Genomic DNA, 18,108 nt, shown 5'->3' with positions numbered 1-18,108 from the left:
CACACACACACACACACACACACACACACACACACACACACACACACGCGCGCGCACCATCTTACATTTTAACTATAATTTCATTTTAAGTAAAATTAACTGTACTAACTATTGAACTTAAATATAACAATAACCCTGTGTCGCGGGTGCTATAGACAACCTCAAATTACACCCAAACTCACGAGAGAAATAAATGTAGGCCATATAAATATTTCTCCCGACCCGGGAATCGAACCTGGGACCTCTGCGTGGCATGGTAACCGTTCGGCCACGAAGGCAGTCAATATTTAACATACCTGGTTATACCTGTTTTGTAATGTTGAAAAACGAGACGCCTAGCACAAGTAAACTTACTTAAAAGGAACATTGAACCCAGACTATTGTAAACTAGGCGTAAGTTAAAGTTAATAAACATTTTTTTTTTAATGATTTTTTTTTGACTATTTCATTCAATACAATCAACAATTTGTTAAACGGTGGCACTGTCGAATACCTGACTGATGTTTATTATTAAAAGTAATTGTGTAAACAGCAACACTGAGACGAAAATATTTCTACTGAAGGATGTGAATGTAGTGTTATGAAATTTATTACAATAAAAGACAAAACCACCGCAAAACTTTTTAGGCTTTGACATACATAACCCCCATTCAATTTTTTTCTACAATATTACTTACAATAGTACTAAAAGTACTTAATTATTTTATATTTGGATGCTATTTTCATGTACAAAAATACTATATATTTTTATATCTGAAAATAACATTCAAATAGAAAATTAATTACTGCTATTACTAATAATTTTTAGAAGCCACAGTCTTTTGTCACAAACACCAGTAAACTTTGTCTGTTTTCCGAAAAAAAAAAAAACAACTTAATAGCCAATTAAAAAAAAAACATACCCAAACGCTAAGTAATTTGAGAACGGCATCAAGCACCTGTCGTCTTTGAATGTACCTACTTGTGTATTTTGAAAAGCTGATTCAATATTGTCTTATCAAACAATGGTTAATAGTTCTCTACATTTAAGTGTAACTGATACACAAAACGATCGGCGCCTATTGTTTATATACGTATTAACTTTTTAGAATAAAGGCCTATTTGAAAATTACCTAATACACATCCTTGGTCTAAAGACGGTCACATTTGCAAAATGACAACTTTTCAGGAGAGCAGTTTTAAGAATTTACAAAAAATGAATTAGTCAAATAACTTTTGTATATTTAAATGAGAGAGTTTTAAAATGTCACATATACATAATTTCTTGTGATAAAAGTACTTTTGTGTTTTTTTTTTATTGTGAAATTTTTTAAGAATCGTGTTTTCACACCGTATAGTAATCAGTGTATACCCTCAATTTTACTATAACATATTTTTTCCAAAGTGATTGATTGAACACTTTAAATGTTATGCAGAATCAACCAAAGCCATTTGAAGTAGTATAGACTCTTTAAGTATAAAAAAGTCATCGACTAATGTCGTTTGTAGAATCTTTAAAGTTTCTTTTCTGAATAGTTGTAATTTTGCTGATGTGACCTTATTACACCAAGGGTGCGGTGTGTTGTTTAAATTACATATATTGCAACTGCACGACATTTGGTCTAGTATGCACACCCAACTCCGTTTTAAACACGATTTATGTTATCATCTATTACATTATTATTACATGTAGGTATTATAAATTTTAAGGTAAAGAAACCAAATCATTTTCGGTAAAATTTATAATATTGTTTTTTTTTATTAGAGTTGAATTTTACTTTGAACAACATCCCATAAAGTTTATGTCATATGAGATAAAAAAAAAACATTTTTTATTTTTACAATGACAGTGTAACAAATTAGCCTATCCTGTTATGACTGTGAAAGTCGGATCTCATTTTAAATTTTACCGCAATTTATAATTGCGATGATTAATTCATGTAACATTAAAGTGAAGAGTAATGGGAAAAATTTAAAGCCTCGTAAAGGTATATAAATGGAAGAATCTTGTATATCCAATGTAGATAAACACGCTTAAGGGAGTGTCCACATTTGTTAACGCGGAATCGGCTTGAGCCAACCAGAAAAAGGTTTATGTTTGTGCAATAAAAGCAAAAATTTTACATGGAGATAATTTCCGACCAGCTTAAGAGGAAAGTGAGACCCAATAGACATTTTGACACACACGAAAAATCGTTTTTTGGGGCACTGCCACTACGCCTGTCACTCATGAAACATAAATTGGCAAGTCCCATGTACCTGTAATTTCACCAGCACCCTTACCCTTCAAAGCCGCACGCAGTAATGGTCACATAGGTAAAGTGGCAATACTTCCCTGGGCGTACTTTTCCACTAGGAGCTCTACTGCAACTGCAGAAACAGATCAGGCAGTCTTACCTTTTGGGGGATTTTTAAGTGAGTTAATTCTTACGTTGATTGAATTATGTATCAAATACTTACTCATTGAAAATTGCATGTTACTCAAGACCGGACCTATACCTAAGTACTTACAGGAATGCGTTTATAAACCACCTTCTAGCTGTAGTACTAACACGATTACCGGATCGCGGCCACCAACAGATTAGCTGTTACGTGGTCGTTCATTGCAGGCGGGATTTGTTAAACATGCGGTAGCGTTGGAAGTGCTTGTTGTGATGTTTTGATTAGTTATGTAACCCTGATTCATAACTTTGTAACAAAAAAATATTGCCAAATGATGACCCATGAATAGTAAAAAATCAAATTTTGTTAGTTTTTCGTCGTTTTGAAAATACAGAGACTGTCTAAGGAGCTGAAAAAATTTCATCATATGTGATAATAATGTGTTAACAATATTTTAAAATTATAGTACTCTATGTATATTACTCTGTAAGGGTGTTTGCAAATTGAGTGACGCTTGTGTCATTACATAATAATATTACATTAACTATATGTCTAAAAAAAACTAGACTAATTTATTTATTACATAATACATTACCAATAGAATACATCAATTAGTCAATATATTTTACACATTATTTGTTTCCATTGTAAATAATTGGTTAGTATTAATGAATATTGGTGTAGAAATTATAATTATCCATTATTATTATTATTCGGTACTAAATTTTTTCATATAAAATTAATCATTAAAATATTCAAATAAATTATAGTAATTCTTTTTAATTAAAAAACATTTAAGTTGCCTTTCGAAAGCCTTGGACTCGTTGATACACTTTATACTATTTGGGACATGGTTATATATTTTTATTTGCATTGAGTGAGGAGCGGATGAATACAATTTTAATTTTGAGAAAAGCAATTTCAATTTGTTCTGATAACGATTATTGCGTTTTTCTGCTTTTAACGGCGAATACAGGTAAAAGTGTTTTTAATGAACTTACAAGCTTCAAATATGTATATACAAGTTAATGTCAGTATATTAACATTACAAAAATAGGATCTACAAGATCCTCTGAGCATTGAGTCGGCTCCGGCGAGGTGCAATCTTTGGCGCGAAATGGTTCCATCTACTTTTGTCCCGCATTCTGAAATTCCTCCTCCTCCACACGAATTTCCAAGGCCGATCTGAAAGTCGTTAAATAGGCTTCGGACTCAGGTTGGCCGGAGTAAGAACAATTTGTTCAGGTGGGGATTTTCGGATAGTTCTGAAAGGGTTGTAACCCCAACAACAGACGATCAGGATCACGGCAGTGAAACAGAAAACTTCCGGTCCACAAATATATTTAACGTGAAGTAAAAGGTAAAGTAAAGAAAAAAAAACCCTTATCGGGTTGTATAATGTTGAATTTCAGATAGACTGTTATTCGCTTATTATGATCGATACATGATTTACATTGATTGTATTATGATTAAACTTGAAAAGAATAAAAAAAATTAGACAATTTGATTTAGTAGTAACCGCTATCGCGGTCAAACAGGGAGTGGCAGTCGAAAGAAATAAAATCAGAATGCGAAGGAAAATGGAACAATTCAAAATTTTAAATTTAAATATGAGTAGAAGAAGAAAAACGATACGATGCGAATGGAGAGGCGATAAGAAAAGGTGGGATGACGGTGTAAGGAGGTCACACCGTCACAGTTCTAACCTGAATTGTTTGTGACCTAGCCCATCATCCGTGTCCCGTGTCCTGAAGGAGGACGAACATACAGGATTCATGTTGTATGGCACAATAACAGGTTCACCTATATAAAATATCTAAGACAGAATTGTTAGGTGCTGCTTATTGATATATTTTTAATTTTTTTTTCTTTGAACTTATTTCCATGGGACCTGCAGTAGGCCCGAAACGTTGGTTTTTTTTTGATAACAAATATACGCGATTTAAATCCGGAAACATAGTCTCATTTCTTATTTAATTGATTTTTTTTTCTTATTTTGTCATCAACAATAAATTTTCAAAAAGTAACATTTCAAGAACAGAAGGAAGGCGAATTTATGAACCGAAATTGTACATAGCATAATAAAAATTATGTCATTTGTGTAACGTACAAACTTGATGCAGATACAGTAGCTGCGGAAATTCTCGAGACTGCGCGAGCATTCTCTATAAGATGCGCGACCTGTTTGTTAGCTCGCATCTAGGTTGTACGTTACACTATATCTATATAAATTAAGCCTTAGTTAATTTTCTTTGCCATAGCACGGAAAAGTTAGTTACGCTATAATTACTGATTGGTTATTTGTCACTGTATCCTACGACTGTAGCACCAGCATCAAACCCCTCTTTATCTATGAGTCGCATTTAAGATAATAGCATCAGGTTTTGGGGTAACAGCTATGACTATAATGTAAAGAAAGCCTTCACTCTTCAGAAAAGAGCAATAAGAACCATAGCTAGAATTCCACATTGGGAGTCGTGTAGACCTTATTTTAGACAACTATCTATATTAACAGTTCCTTGTCTCTATATTTTGGAGTTGTTAACAGGCGTGACTGAATGTTCGTCTGAATTTAACAAGGAGATCGAGTCAGACAGGCTTGTTACTAGGAGAAAGGATAGACGTGGTGCAATAGCACCAAAGTTAAATATTATAAAGCATAGCCAATAATATTACCAAACAACAAAAATATATAATAGTCTCCCTAGTGAACTTAAAATGGTACAAGATCACGTATCTTTCAAAAAGCGTTTGAAACGTTTCTTATTGGAAAAATCATTTTATTGTATTGATGAATTTGTTGTGACATTAAATTAAATTGTTTTTAACGAGGATAAGGATTCATAATTTGACATTGTTATTGATTATTATTATTTGACATTATTGTATTATTGTTATTATTTTGCATTTAATTTGTATTGAACCATGCCGATGACATTTAATTTGACATCGTTATTGTTATTGTATTATTATAATTATTTTGTACTAATGACTAGTTAATATATTGATTTATTTTCGTTTTGTTATTTGGATATGATGTTACATTTTAATTGTAATTGTATTTTCTTTTTTCCAACACAAAGAATATTGTTAAGGAAATTAAATAAATAATAAATAAATTTATAAATTGTAACTTTTTATATTTGTAGTTAAGATTTAAGAAATATATAATTTTTCGTGTTAACAGTCACTTATTGTTCTGTAACCTGAAATCATCGAGTATATAACCAGAAATAGAGACGGAGATAAGGGCCATCCACCCCTGGCCACTCATCAGGCAAATGGGCCTTATATCAGTTTTAAATATCAACTCTCGTTTGCGTTGAAATCACAAATTAGAAAAGTGAAATAATACATCGCCAACAACTGACCTGTGTCTCCGTATATTTCAAAAATATTATGTATTTATTGTAATAAAGATAATATCTCTAACAAAGGGGAGGGCTGTTCCATTTGGTGGTGTGGGAAAAACATGTAATTTTGCAATTTTTGTCCATTATAGCAAACCTCAAGTTAAACTGGTCGATTTGAAGTGAAACGATTGACGACACCGGCCGATTGTTTCGAATTCGGGATGGCCAATCGGAGCGCAGTGTATCATCGTAATGCATTGGCAGAATAGTTGTCAAACAAATTAAATGACATTTCATCTCTAATTCTGGTTATACACTCGATGCCTGAAATAAAAAAATCCATAAACGAGCAATTTTTTAATCGGAATATCTTGTTGCAAGCCCTAACGTAGTTGTATGGTTAGTAAGGTAGTTAACTATCACCTACTGGACATTGAACGGGAACGGGTAAAACCAGTACCAGTATAGGAATTTATTGCAAAAAGCAAACCTTAGCGTATCCTCTCCGGTTATTCTAAACCATTTCTGGATATTTCAGGATCAGCGTTAAAATAGAACATGCTTATTCATGTCTTCTTCTCTTCAGGTACATGTTTATAGCTAGTCTTTATATTTAAGAGTCAAATTATGCTGTCAGGTCGAAGGAAGTTTTCTTTGTGTTCAATTTTTGTATTAATAATTATTCCAATTTAGTTTTCGTCTTTCTAATAGAATATTATTTAGCAGCAGTAAAGCTTCTTTTGAAATGGCTCGTCCAAGGAAGTACTGCCACCTTACATATTTCTACCTCAAAGCAGTAATGTGACCATTGTGTTCCGGTTTTGAAGGGCAAGGATGCTGGTGAAATTACAGGCACATGGGACTTGTCAATTCAACGTGACAGGCGCAGTGACCGTGCCTTTCAGATCTTTGCTATTTAAAGCTCTGAGTGACACTGCAACTGTTAAGAATACGTGTGTCTCTTACTACCACAAACGCGCATGGCTCCTTTGTCCCGTCACATGATATGAAAAAACAAAAACAAATAAAGTAGTATAAAGTCCAAGCCTAATGTGTACCCAGCATGCTGTTGACAATAATTTAGACTGAGATTTATAAAACGGACTTGACTCGACTAAGCAACTCGAAGAAGCAAGAAATTACGGAATAAACTCAAAGTTTCGTTTAAAAGTTGTGTATATATAATTACTGATTAGTATACGGTGTGAAAACACAATTCCTAAAAATTTTGATGACAGAAAAAAAACACAAACTTGAATTCGAAATTAATTTTACAAGGCTTTGATTTCGTTTGTAAAAAAAAAATTCTGAAATAAAGCCTGTGTCCCTGCCGCTCGACACAAGCAAAATGAACCATATTACTATTGGATACAGGATACATTTCAATTTGAGCTGAGGTAGTATCGATTTTTAATATCTTTTTAAACTTAGACAAAGTTCATTTCGTAAATACGTAAAATTTGCTAAGCTCGCCATTTTTGCCCATTCAAATTTAAATCTCAGCCTTAGATTAGGGGAAATTGAACTCACTTTAAAAAATGTTTAACTTTTACCACGCATTATTCTAAAAGATGATCTCAAGTTTGATTCTCGATTGAGCTCGAGGTTTGCGCCTTTTTATCGTAATACCTTTGCAAGATCTGTGAAGAATACCGTTGAAAGGCTACGATACACAATTGTCTCTATTCATATACTAATTTCCATCCTGTTTGAGGAATGAACTGTCTATTTCGATCATTTAGTCAAAAGCGTTTAAAATGCGTACTTTTTGTATAGTGACAATAATGGATGGGGCACGGTAGACACAATGATTGTTAGAATTGTTCGGCAAATTATTTTTGTTCTTAACTATAAATATGAAAAGAATTGTTATGACAACCTCGACGAACTAGAGTTAGTTAGCGGTGTGGACTCTAGAAGAGGAGGTCCCGGGTGCTGTTTTCGATCAACTTGGAAACTCATTCAACTTGGAAAATCGCATATTAGTTGTTTTTCAAACAAAGTATTTCGGTATCTTTACAGCTCCCGTGGACAGACTGTTATGGTAAAGTCATCCACCAGTTAATCTAATATTAATGCAACTTATTGTTTTGTAAGTATAATTCAGAATAGGGTGGTATGCATTAAAATTAGACATAACTGGTTGATGACTTTACTACCTAAGTCGGCCGTACCCGCATATTTGTATTTTCAAACAAGCTAATGTTTCAACCTCGACGCATAACTGAAATATCATTAAACAAATTCAAATTCAATCTTAAAAAAATATTTTGTCACTTAACCGCGTTTTTGTTAGCAGACGGCAGAAGATGTCAACCAACTCTTACCTGAAAATGTGTAGAAATGTGCTTAACGTAACAGTCGTAGGGCCGTATTCCAGAAATCTACTCAATGCTCAAGTCAGAATTTGAGTATGGTTTAAAGCACTCGAAATCATACTCAAGTCCTTGCCATTAGGGTCGTATTTCCAGTGCTTGAAATCATGCTCAAGTGTGCTCAAATCCTGACTTGAGCATTGAGTACAGTTCTGGAATGCGACTCTTAGGGTCGTATTCTAGAACTCTACTCAATGCTCAAGTCAGATCTGAGTATGGTTAAAGCACTCGAAATCATACTCAAGTTCCTGCCATTAGGGTCGTATTTCCAGTGCTTGTGTTGCCAGTGCAATCCTGACTTGAGCATTGAATAGAGTTCTAGAATACGACTCTTAGAGTTTAATCAATGTGACGACGTCAAGTGTAATTTGCTTACCTATGAAATAAAGATTATGTTTGAATCTAAGACTAAACAGATTTATTTTCTCTTTACGCGATTACGAAAACTGGCATTGTTTAAACAAACTCATACTATCGTCGTTCTCATCATCATTTTTGGCATCAGGTGAAATTGTGCCCAAGCGCGTGACTTTAAAAAAAAAGATTATAGTTTGTTTAATCGACATCTACAGCCGACATAATAGGGCAATTTGGCTCACAAAGTTATACATGGGTAGTGTTGAGTAATGAAAAAATCTATTTTGAAAAATTTTTCAGAATAACAAATATTTATCAGTTGATTTAAAGATACAGAACGAAAACTATGGAGCATTTATAAAGATTTTTTTTACCTTTTTATTCGCTGTTGTCCAATCATTTTAAATCTTATTTTACTCTAACTTGCTTTTAGCTATACAATGTTATTTTATAATTCACGCCAAATAAAACTTCAAATATATATATATATATTTGAAATATAAATAAATTACATATGGCGTCGAAGATCGACCTGCGACCTTTCATTTGAGAATCAACCGTATTCCCACTGGGCTACCACCGCTCTTACATTGTAAAAGTGTTAAATATTTGCTAACGCCACACATTTTGGTTTTATTGCAATATTGTGTGATGAATTATTTGAAATAATATATACCGATGATTTTCTAGAATAGCGAACTATGTAAGCACCTACTTCATCAGGAAGATAGTTTTAAAAAAGCCGGGACACGTCTGCCGCGCAAAGTTGACAAATCATTGACCAACCCTATGTTATCATGATTATTTTACCCAATGAGAAGTTCGGTATCCCATTCGCAACAAAATGTATCATTTTCGAAACAAAAGCCAGTGATAAATTAAATATTAAACTATTTTGGATTTTTTTTATAGTGAGTTTTTTGTAGTACATGACGGGATGAACAAGTCACTCTACTGCTTGGCGGCAGAAATAGGTAAGGTGACAGTACTTTCTTTTCACAAGTAGCTCTACTGCTACTATTGCGCCACTGTTTTTGCAAAGCAACGATATATTTATTTATTTATTAATCTGAAAGGAAGGCCAACAGCTTAAAACTAAATTGAATGATAATAATAACATTTGACTGCCAACTACAGATCCTCACAAATTGAAATATAATTAGAAACCTGGGTACATAATTGAAGTAACCTGTTACATAAAAACACAACCGACCGCTATTGTAAGCCGCACTATGAGTCAAAGAAGAGCTTACTCAGTGTTCTCCTTGCCGAAATAATATTCGTATTGAAAAGATGCAGATGGAATATACCTATAGAACAGAACTGAAAAAAATCTTGTAATCTTAAATGGGCTGTATAAAACAACGTCTTGAAGCGGCTTTTGGTTGAATATAGTAGTCACGCACAACTGTGCAGTTAATTCTACTTAATGATACGAATTTTAAGTGTCTCGCGTGCCACAGGGCATTGACCACAGCTTCAATTACCTACACGTAACCAAGTACATAAGTGGTGATGGTCATCTATCATCTGGGCCAACGGGAAAGTATTTCATATTGTAAATGAGACAATTTCTAAATAACTGTAAAGTAACACATAATGCTTATCCTACGTCGCTTGGAACTGTGCGACGTAGTCCAGAGGAATGAACGAGGTTAGTTAAATAAAGGCCTAGACTTTAAATCTAAAGTACCAAAGGTAAATGTAAGGTAAATGGTGGAATTACAGGTACATGAGACTTGTCAACATATGTCTAAGGGTGGCGGGCGCAGTGCCAGCACCCTCAGATCATTGCGACTTAAAGCTCTGAGGACACTGCAACTGTTAAGGACAGGCATGTAGCTTACCATCCGGCGCACGAGTTGTGTTGTTGTTAGTCCCGTCACTTGATATTATAAAAAAAAAAGATACTCCCCCATCTGGCTTCTGCATGTCGGGATCCTGTTTATGTAGAAAGAAATAAAATCATATCTAAAAATTTTGTCGCATATTTTATTTTCGGTATTTTAGTTTAGGTCGTATCATAAAGGAAATACTCGAGAGACAAGGCTGTGAATACAATTGTTACAACATAACCAACAATATACTTTCTCTCAATTTATAGGTCTCCTGGTGCAATAATAACGCACACACTCGTAGCACTAGGGCATCCTTGTATCGCTGGTGCCACGGATTTACACATAGACAACCACAAATTACACCTAAACTCACGAGAGAAATGAATGTAAGCCATTGAAATATTTTTCTCGGTCCGGAAATCCAACCCGCGGGACCTCTGCTAGGCAGACCAAGATGGTAACCATCTGGCCACGGAAGCAGTTATTCCGCATCATATATATAAATGACCTAGTAAGAAAGTAGTCTTATCCGTTTCAGCACATGCAATCATCATTCATGAGATTACAAAAAGATCCTTTGGCGCCCCGCGGCGTTGCGCTCCGTCCCGCCGTCACGATTACGATTTTATTACACTAATATCTTACGTATAATTAAATTAACGGCGATTACAAGCCTGAGCTAAGCAGCCGGCCGCGGACCGACCGGGTCGCGGACCGACCGGGTCGCGGACCGACCGGGTCGCGGACCGACCGGGCCACGGACCGACCGGGCCGCGGGCTGCTGCCCCCAACGCTACGCTGCGCTGCGCGCTTAGAAGCTTCATAATTGTTTTGTACAAAAATAAATTATGGAATTTTCTACGGATACGATCCGATAGCTACCGAATAAAACATGAATTAAAATAATCATGAGAGAGCAAAACAGCAGAAAATTAAAAAATTACGACAATTCAACATTCATTGAATTGAACTTTAATAAAAGTTTACGAAAACAAGAACGCAAAATCAACCTAGATCCATTTGACAAACCTGTATTAGTAGGAAATCAAAACAAGCTAATGAAGTAGACTAAATTATTGAAAATAAAAAGTTTTGCTGTGATATAAAATCTAAAAAAAAAACAATATTGTTTAATATCGCTTTTTTTAGTAAAAGATTTGAGAGTAAGGCTGTACTAAATCGATGTTAAAAGATGTTAACATAATTGCTACCTTCTTCGTATTTATTTCAAAATAAACGTTACCATTGACTGCCTCCGTGGCCGAACGGTTACCATGCCGGACTGCCACGCAGAGGTCCCAGGTTCAATTCCCGGGCCGGGAGAAATGTTTGTATGGCTTACATTTATTTCTCTCGTGAGTTTGGGTGTAATTTGTGGTTGTCTATAGCACCCGCGACACAGGGTTTCCCTAGTGCGGGACTATGTTGAGTGTGTGCGTTATTTATTTATTTATATTTATTCATTTTGTATTCTCATTTTTTGTTTGTTCCGCTAAACTTGCTTGTGTGTGTAGGTGTAGATCGTTTTGCCAAAATAGGTTTTAATGAATTCGTACGACGTCAGTACAATTTGTTACGCTACTATTAGTTGCAAAACAATTCACTAATATAGTCATTGGGGTCATTAGATCATGCCCTATCGGCCTTGAACTCAGCCTCACAACCGACTTGCCAAATTCCTTTGGTTTAGTAAAAGGTCTTACAAGGTTGCTACTTGATTTATAAACTGTATCCCCATTGAATTATTCACGGATTTAATTATTTTGCAATCGAATTGTGTTGATCAAGATTGTAAAGCACATTGACTTTAAACCAATGTATAATTTTAACTGCCTCCGTGGCCGAACGGTTAACTACCACGCAGAGGTCCCTGGTTCGATTCCCGGGCCGGGAGAAGTATTTGGATGGACTACATTTATTTCTCACGTGAGTTTGGGTGTAATTTGTGGTTGTCTATGTGTGTGTCCATAGCACCCGCGACACAGGGTTTCCCTAGTGCGGGGCTATGTTGAGTGTGTGCTTTATTATTATTATATTTTTTATTAATTTATGTGTGTTCGTTATTATTATTATATTTTTTATTAATTTATGTGTGTGAGTTATTATTATTATTATATATTTTTTTAATGTATCAAAGAGTTGTGCGAGAGAGAGTGTGCGATGGAATTTCGTAATATAAATCCGCCTTCCCCATTCCATTATCGTAGGACTAGTCGTAGACTGAGATTCCACACCTATGTTGTCGTTTTTATATGGCGAACGACAAAGGAGTGGAATTCCCTGCCTGCATAGGTTATTCCCCCTTATTATAACTTGGGCCTTTTCAAGGCGAGACTGAATAGGCATTATTTAAGTGTGCAAGCTACATCGTCGACCTCATCATCGCTTCCCATTGGTGAGATGGTCGTGGAAAAAAGTTGTAACATTAGCTAGTGCCCGCGATTTCGTTTGCGTAGAATGAGTACTTCGAGTAGCTCTTCTAACTCATCCCCTATTATACTTTGAGGGGTAATTGGTTAAAAACGATGAAACATTGTTTATTTCTTGCAAAAAGCATAAATGGGTAATTTTCAGGTTTTCCCTATCTAATTTCGGTGGCAACTTGTTTAAGTATTCGAGTGTATAATCTTGAAATAAAAAATAATATTTGAGGTTACTACACTCGAGTATGACACTTTATAATAATATTCTAGAATATTTGTATAATAAAAATAGCCACCGAAATTAGGTAGAGAAAGCTAATCTGAAAATTACCCAAATATGAATTTTCAGTTCTTTCACTTGAGAAATCAGTGGTTGTCCATACAAACTTTCGTTCTCTATTTCACCCAGTTTAAGATTTTTGTGACGAAAAGTAACCTATGTCCTTCTTGTAGGTATGTTTATCTCTATGCCGAAATTAATCAAATTTGGCTTAGCGGTTTAGGCGTAAAAACTTAACAAACAGACTGCATTACTTTCGCATTTATAATATTAGTTTGCATTTTAAAATTTTTTACTTCGTTTTAAAGGGTACAGATGGCTTATCGTCGGGGATAGTGCAAAACCACGTGTTTAGTATTGGTAAAAGGCGCGTATCTGCACTAGTGGCGAGGCGTCCATATAACTCGATTCCTACCGGCTCGCCAAAAATTTTCCACGTATCATCAAATATCATAAATATTTTAAAGTAATTTACTACATTTTCTGCTTAATTTTGCGTGTAAAATAATTAACCAGTGAAATTAAGTGTAAGATACTAGATCTTGTGTGCTAATAAGTTTCTTAGGGCAAGTGTTCTTTGTTTTGCGCCGGGTTTACAAAGGACAATTTTCACACCTCACTAATGATCTGCACTAAACCAAATTTCACAGGAGGGGGATTTGAATTTAGTACTTTGTTATTTCTATAGCTATGACTTTCATGTTTGCACAGTAAGCACTATATTATGTTGTCTACGGACTGATAACAATAGATTCCCGTAAATCACGCTAATTTGGTTGTCATTACATTTACGCGGATTTCATTTGGCCACTAAATTAACGAAATAAAAACTCATAATCAAATGTTAGTTATGCGTAATTGCACTATCCCCAACGTTATATAACAATATAACGCACATAAACGCACACACTACTAAACGCACAAATAGATATAACAGTATAATAGAAAGCAAACAATTCCCTTCTGATAGAAATAGATTATAGAAAAATATTAAAACTAATACATCCTTGCGCATCGTGCACAGTTTTCCCTTTGAATCGCTTAAATCGCTCTATAGCGAAAAATATCACCTTCAAACAAGCACCTAATAGATCTAAAAATAAAAGTAAAATATTTGCCATAACTAAATGCCGTAGAAGGTATGAAGGTGAAGGGAGCTGGGTCAGGCAACGTTCTTGAGAACACGTGGATAATGTCGTAGTACAAGTGGCATTTGTATCATGCAATTTAACTAGAGCATTGCTTTTGTATTATCGAATATGAAACTCATTAGAACAGGTTGTGTAGTCGAGAGTCCTGTAATTATAATTTAACTAAGAGTACAGGATCCCATAACAGAGATAACACATACGTACATCATCGACGTGGAGACCTGTATTTATTGTATAGATGCATGCATCTGTACCAGTTATTCTTAACTGGATCCATACTGTAACCAAGCTACAGACATTTCTTACACTTTGAGATAAGTCGTAAAATATATATTATATCTTCATAGAAATATAACTTTTTTCTCTCTGAAACAATTAACTTGTCAAGAAATTTATTATAAGAGTTCTAGAATTAATTTTCAAGTTCACGAATTATCTGTTGGGGCTTACTGTGAAGCGTGGCATACTATGGATAAACCCTCTCTCTAACTTATAAAACACATATACCCAGTAAACCCTGTAATTGTGATCTTAAATCTTCTATGCCTGTAGTAGATTAGCAGTAGAGCTCCTAGTTTAAGAGTTCGCCCAGGGAAGTATTGCGATCATACTTGTTATGCCGCTAAGCACTGCTCTCATTCCGGTTTTGGAGGGTTGGAGCGTTTGCGCACTTCCTCCAATTCGTATCAAGGGGGCTACTCTCGAACTCCGTCCGACATCCGTCCGAAACCATTACTGTCAAATAAGTAATATTAAAAGACAAGTATCCAGTATGAAGCTTCATTCGCATCACGCGTCTTTTCATTTGGTCAAGTATGGCTTATTTGGCAGTAATTGTTTCGGACGGAGATCGAGAGTAGACTCCCAGTTCCGAGTCCTAGAAATGACGGTCCGAAATGTCACAGGGATCGGAGTTTGTGCACAAGCGACATCCGAAGTGGGCCCGAGTTTTCTAGATTTGTATAGTCTCGGATTCGAAACTAATAGGAATCTGCGCTTAGGGTGCTGATAAAACTATAGACACTTGGGACTTGTCAACTTTATATCTCAGGGTGCAGTGACAGTGCATCTCAGATCTTTGCGATTTAAAGCTTTGAATGGCACTGTAACTGTTATCCGTGTCACTCATCACCAGGCGTACGACTTGTCCGTGGCGTGACTTGATATCATTAAAAAAAGCGCATTAGCTGTGTGGCACGTCGATGGGGACTAATCCAAGAGAATTCTATACAGAATACCCAATCACCAAATGAATTAAGCTTGATTTATTTTTTATTAATGGAATTAAGCCTTGGCCTGCTGACATGTTGCGTGATATCCCATCTACGCTTGCAGACCTCATTTTTTGAAGGAAATCGATGTCCTGGCAGTTACACTGTGAACGCTTAATTAAGAAGTCCCGGTAAGATCAACTTGAGAAACTAACATTTAAAGCCCCGGAGTTAATTTGATTGTTCCGGTTCTCCTGCTAGCGCTGGCAACTGCTAGTTGTTCAAACGGCTCAAATACCTATCAGGACAATAGGGGGGGGGATGATTTACATGCACCCGGTGTCGCTCACCCAAGGCACTAGCCTTTTGAACACCGGATGAAGTCTGTGGAAACGGGCTGATCTCGGGTCAGGACCTAATTGAATAAGGTCCCTTTGCGAGCTTCCTTGCACAGGTAATAGTGCCCTTCCCGTATAACCTGGACCTTGGTAGGAAGGGGCACTATAAACAAAATTTAAATAGAGAGATATGGGCCTGTTTTGGTTCTCCTAGTAGTAGTTTAATTCTCTAGTTTGAGACAAGATACTTAGCGTGTTTCTCTGGCAAATTATTATTATTGTACAAATTAAGAAAAGTAGCAAAGTGTTTATGTATTTGCTTGTATTCGATAAGACACAACGGGAGACTAGACCTTGCTGTAAGGGCGATCTCGACAAAGATTATCTTTGGAATGTCGGGGCCTGCTGACCGTGGAGTAGATAAATACATGTTCTCATATTTAACTAGTAGCTAACTCTAATTATTCTTCAGACTTTTACGGAGAGTTAAATACGTAACATTTTGTATATCAACGTCTTTTCACTCGCTATTTTGACTTAGGACGTCTCTCGACTAGTTAGAATTAACATTCTCATGTTAGAATCAACATTCAACAAATGTCGTAACTAGCTATCATTGGTTAAATTTTTCAGAACAATGTGTTTTCGGTTTTACAATACACATCTAATTGGTTTTATAAATCTCCTCTACTTAACTCACCTATTACCTGTTTTTTTTACTATTTTCCATCAAGCAGTAATCTGATGATTACAGCCTTCAGGTATTGAAGGGTAAGGGTGCTGGTGAAATTACAGACACATGGGACTTCCAACTTATGTCTCAGGGTGACTGGCGTAGTGACGGTGCTCCTCAGATCTTTGCGATTTAGTGCACTGCAACTGTTATGGATAGTCGTAGACTTGTTCGTCACATCACTTGACATCATAAAAAAAACGATTTGCACTATGGGCGCTGGATGAGGAGGCTCTGGGTTCGATTCCTGGGAGGACCAATGTGGGATACAAACTTTTCTAAATTGCTTCTTGTCTGGGTGTTCCGATAAGTGCCCCAGAGTGAATTCCGTTATTCTGGGACTCATTATACCATGAAATTCCTTAATTTGATACCAGGTCATTGGTGTGGTTGTCTGGCACATTCATATTTTAATTATACCAGTATAACACAGTTAGGCATATGAATGTTTACTTAAACTTAAGATCTCACATCGGAATTACCTTCCACTAAAGTGTCAGATAAGGCAGTGAAGAGAAGGAATATACAATTGCCATTTATCTAGAAATTACTTACTAAACCTGCTTATCCACTGTTCATCCGAAGAATGTAAGCTTAAGTTTAGTATTATGATCTTTATGTTAGTGAAAATAAGTATTTTTAACAACTGTACGAGGTATAATCGTTTATTTGCTATCGTATTGAACGCAAAACCACACAATGCGAGACCAAAGAATATCTACAGCTCCTATACAATCTCCCAACACTCGCCAGTATTTGCCTCGGGATGAATTCTCACAATGAAACGTGCTTTTTTTCTCGTAATCATTAATACTCCTCCCTTTCATTACATCCTATATCTCTTCTTTAAACACCATCTTTTCCATCTAATTTCCAGGTCTGTAAAGTTGAAATTTGAACACAACTTGAACTTTGTTACGGGCCATTCCTTTAGAATTGTGTATGACAAATGAGTGTTGTGAGGGGTGTCCAAGGACGTTCATTGTACAGAGCCGGCTTGGACTACTGGAGTTTGCATGTATCTATCTTTATATTGGTGTAATCCATTTTGCATCTTTTGAATTGATCTTTTGAACGTCTCGGGGGGAGAACCAGGAGGGGCAGATGTAACTGTCATTGAAATTAAGGGACGTAAACAAAGATACCAGTATTTTATCTTGCGAACTTGTTATTGCGAGTAAGTTTTTCTTCTTAAACTACGCATTATACATATATAAAAAAGCATAGTTGTTATAAAAATGATGGCAATCTTTTTTTATGATGAGAAGAAAGAGTCTTGCGCCTTGTGGAAAGCGACACGCCTATCCATAACAGTTGCAGTGTCACTCGGAGCTTTAACTCACAAAGATCTTAGGGGCACTGCCACTGCACTCGTCACCTTGAGACATAAGCTAAAAGTTCCATGTGCCTGTAATTTCACCAGCACCATTACCCTTCAAAACTGGAATTCAATAATGCTCACATTACTGCTTGGCGGCAGAAATAGGTAAGGTGGCAGTACTTTAATGGACGCACTGTTTCACAAGGAGCTCTACCGCTGCTAAATGTTTTGGACAAATTCCAACTTGTAGAAAGGTTGTTCCCATTCACCGTTGAACATTCACTGAACTACACAGATTTAAGTATCGTATTGCTTATTTATCTTTATATAAGTAATTAAGAATCCATTAATCTCAGCTCTAATGGGA

General features: G+C 35.7%; 1 protein-coding gene across 5 annotated transcripts in view; it reads left to right on the top strand.

Annotated features, from left to right (window-relative positions):
* LOC113228840 (protein kinase C and casein kinase substrate in neurons protein 2) overlaps positions 1-18,108 on the top strand; it is a 193,779-nt gene that overhangs the window by 14,064 nt on the left and 161,607 nt on the right. The window lies entirely within an intron of this gene.

The sequence above is a fragment of the Hyposmocoma kahamanoa genome, unplaced genomic scaffold (genome assembly GCF_003589595.1).
Source record: "Hyposmocoma kahamanoa isolate Upper Pololo Valley unplaced genomic scaffold, ASM358959v1 244, whole genome shotgun sequence".
Classification (NCBI taxonomy): Eukaryota; Metazoa; Arthropoda; class Insecta; order Lepidoptera; family Cosmopterigidae; genus Hyposmocoma; species Hyposmocoma kahamanoa.
This window is presented reverse-complemented; position numbering and strand designations above follow the sequence as displayed.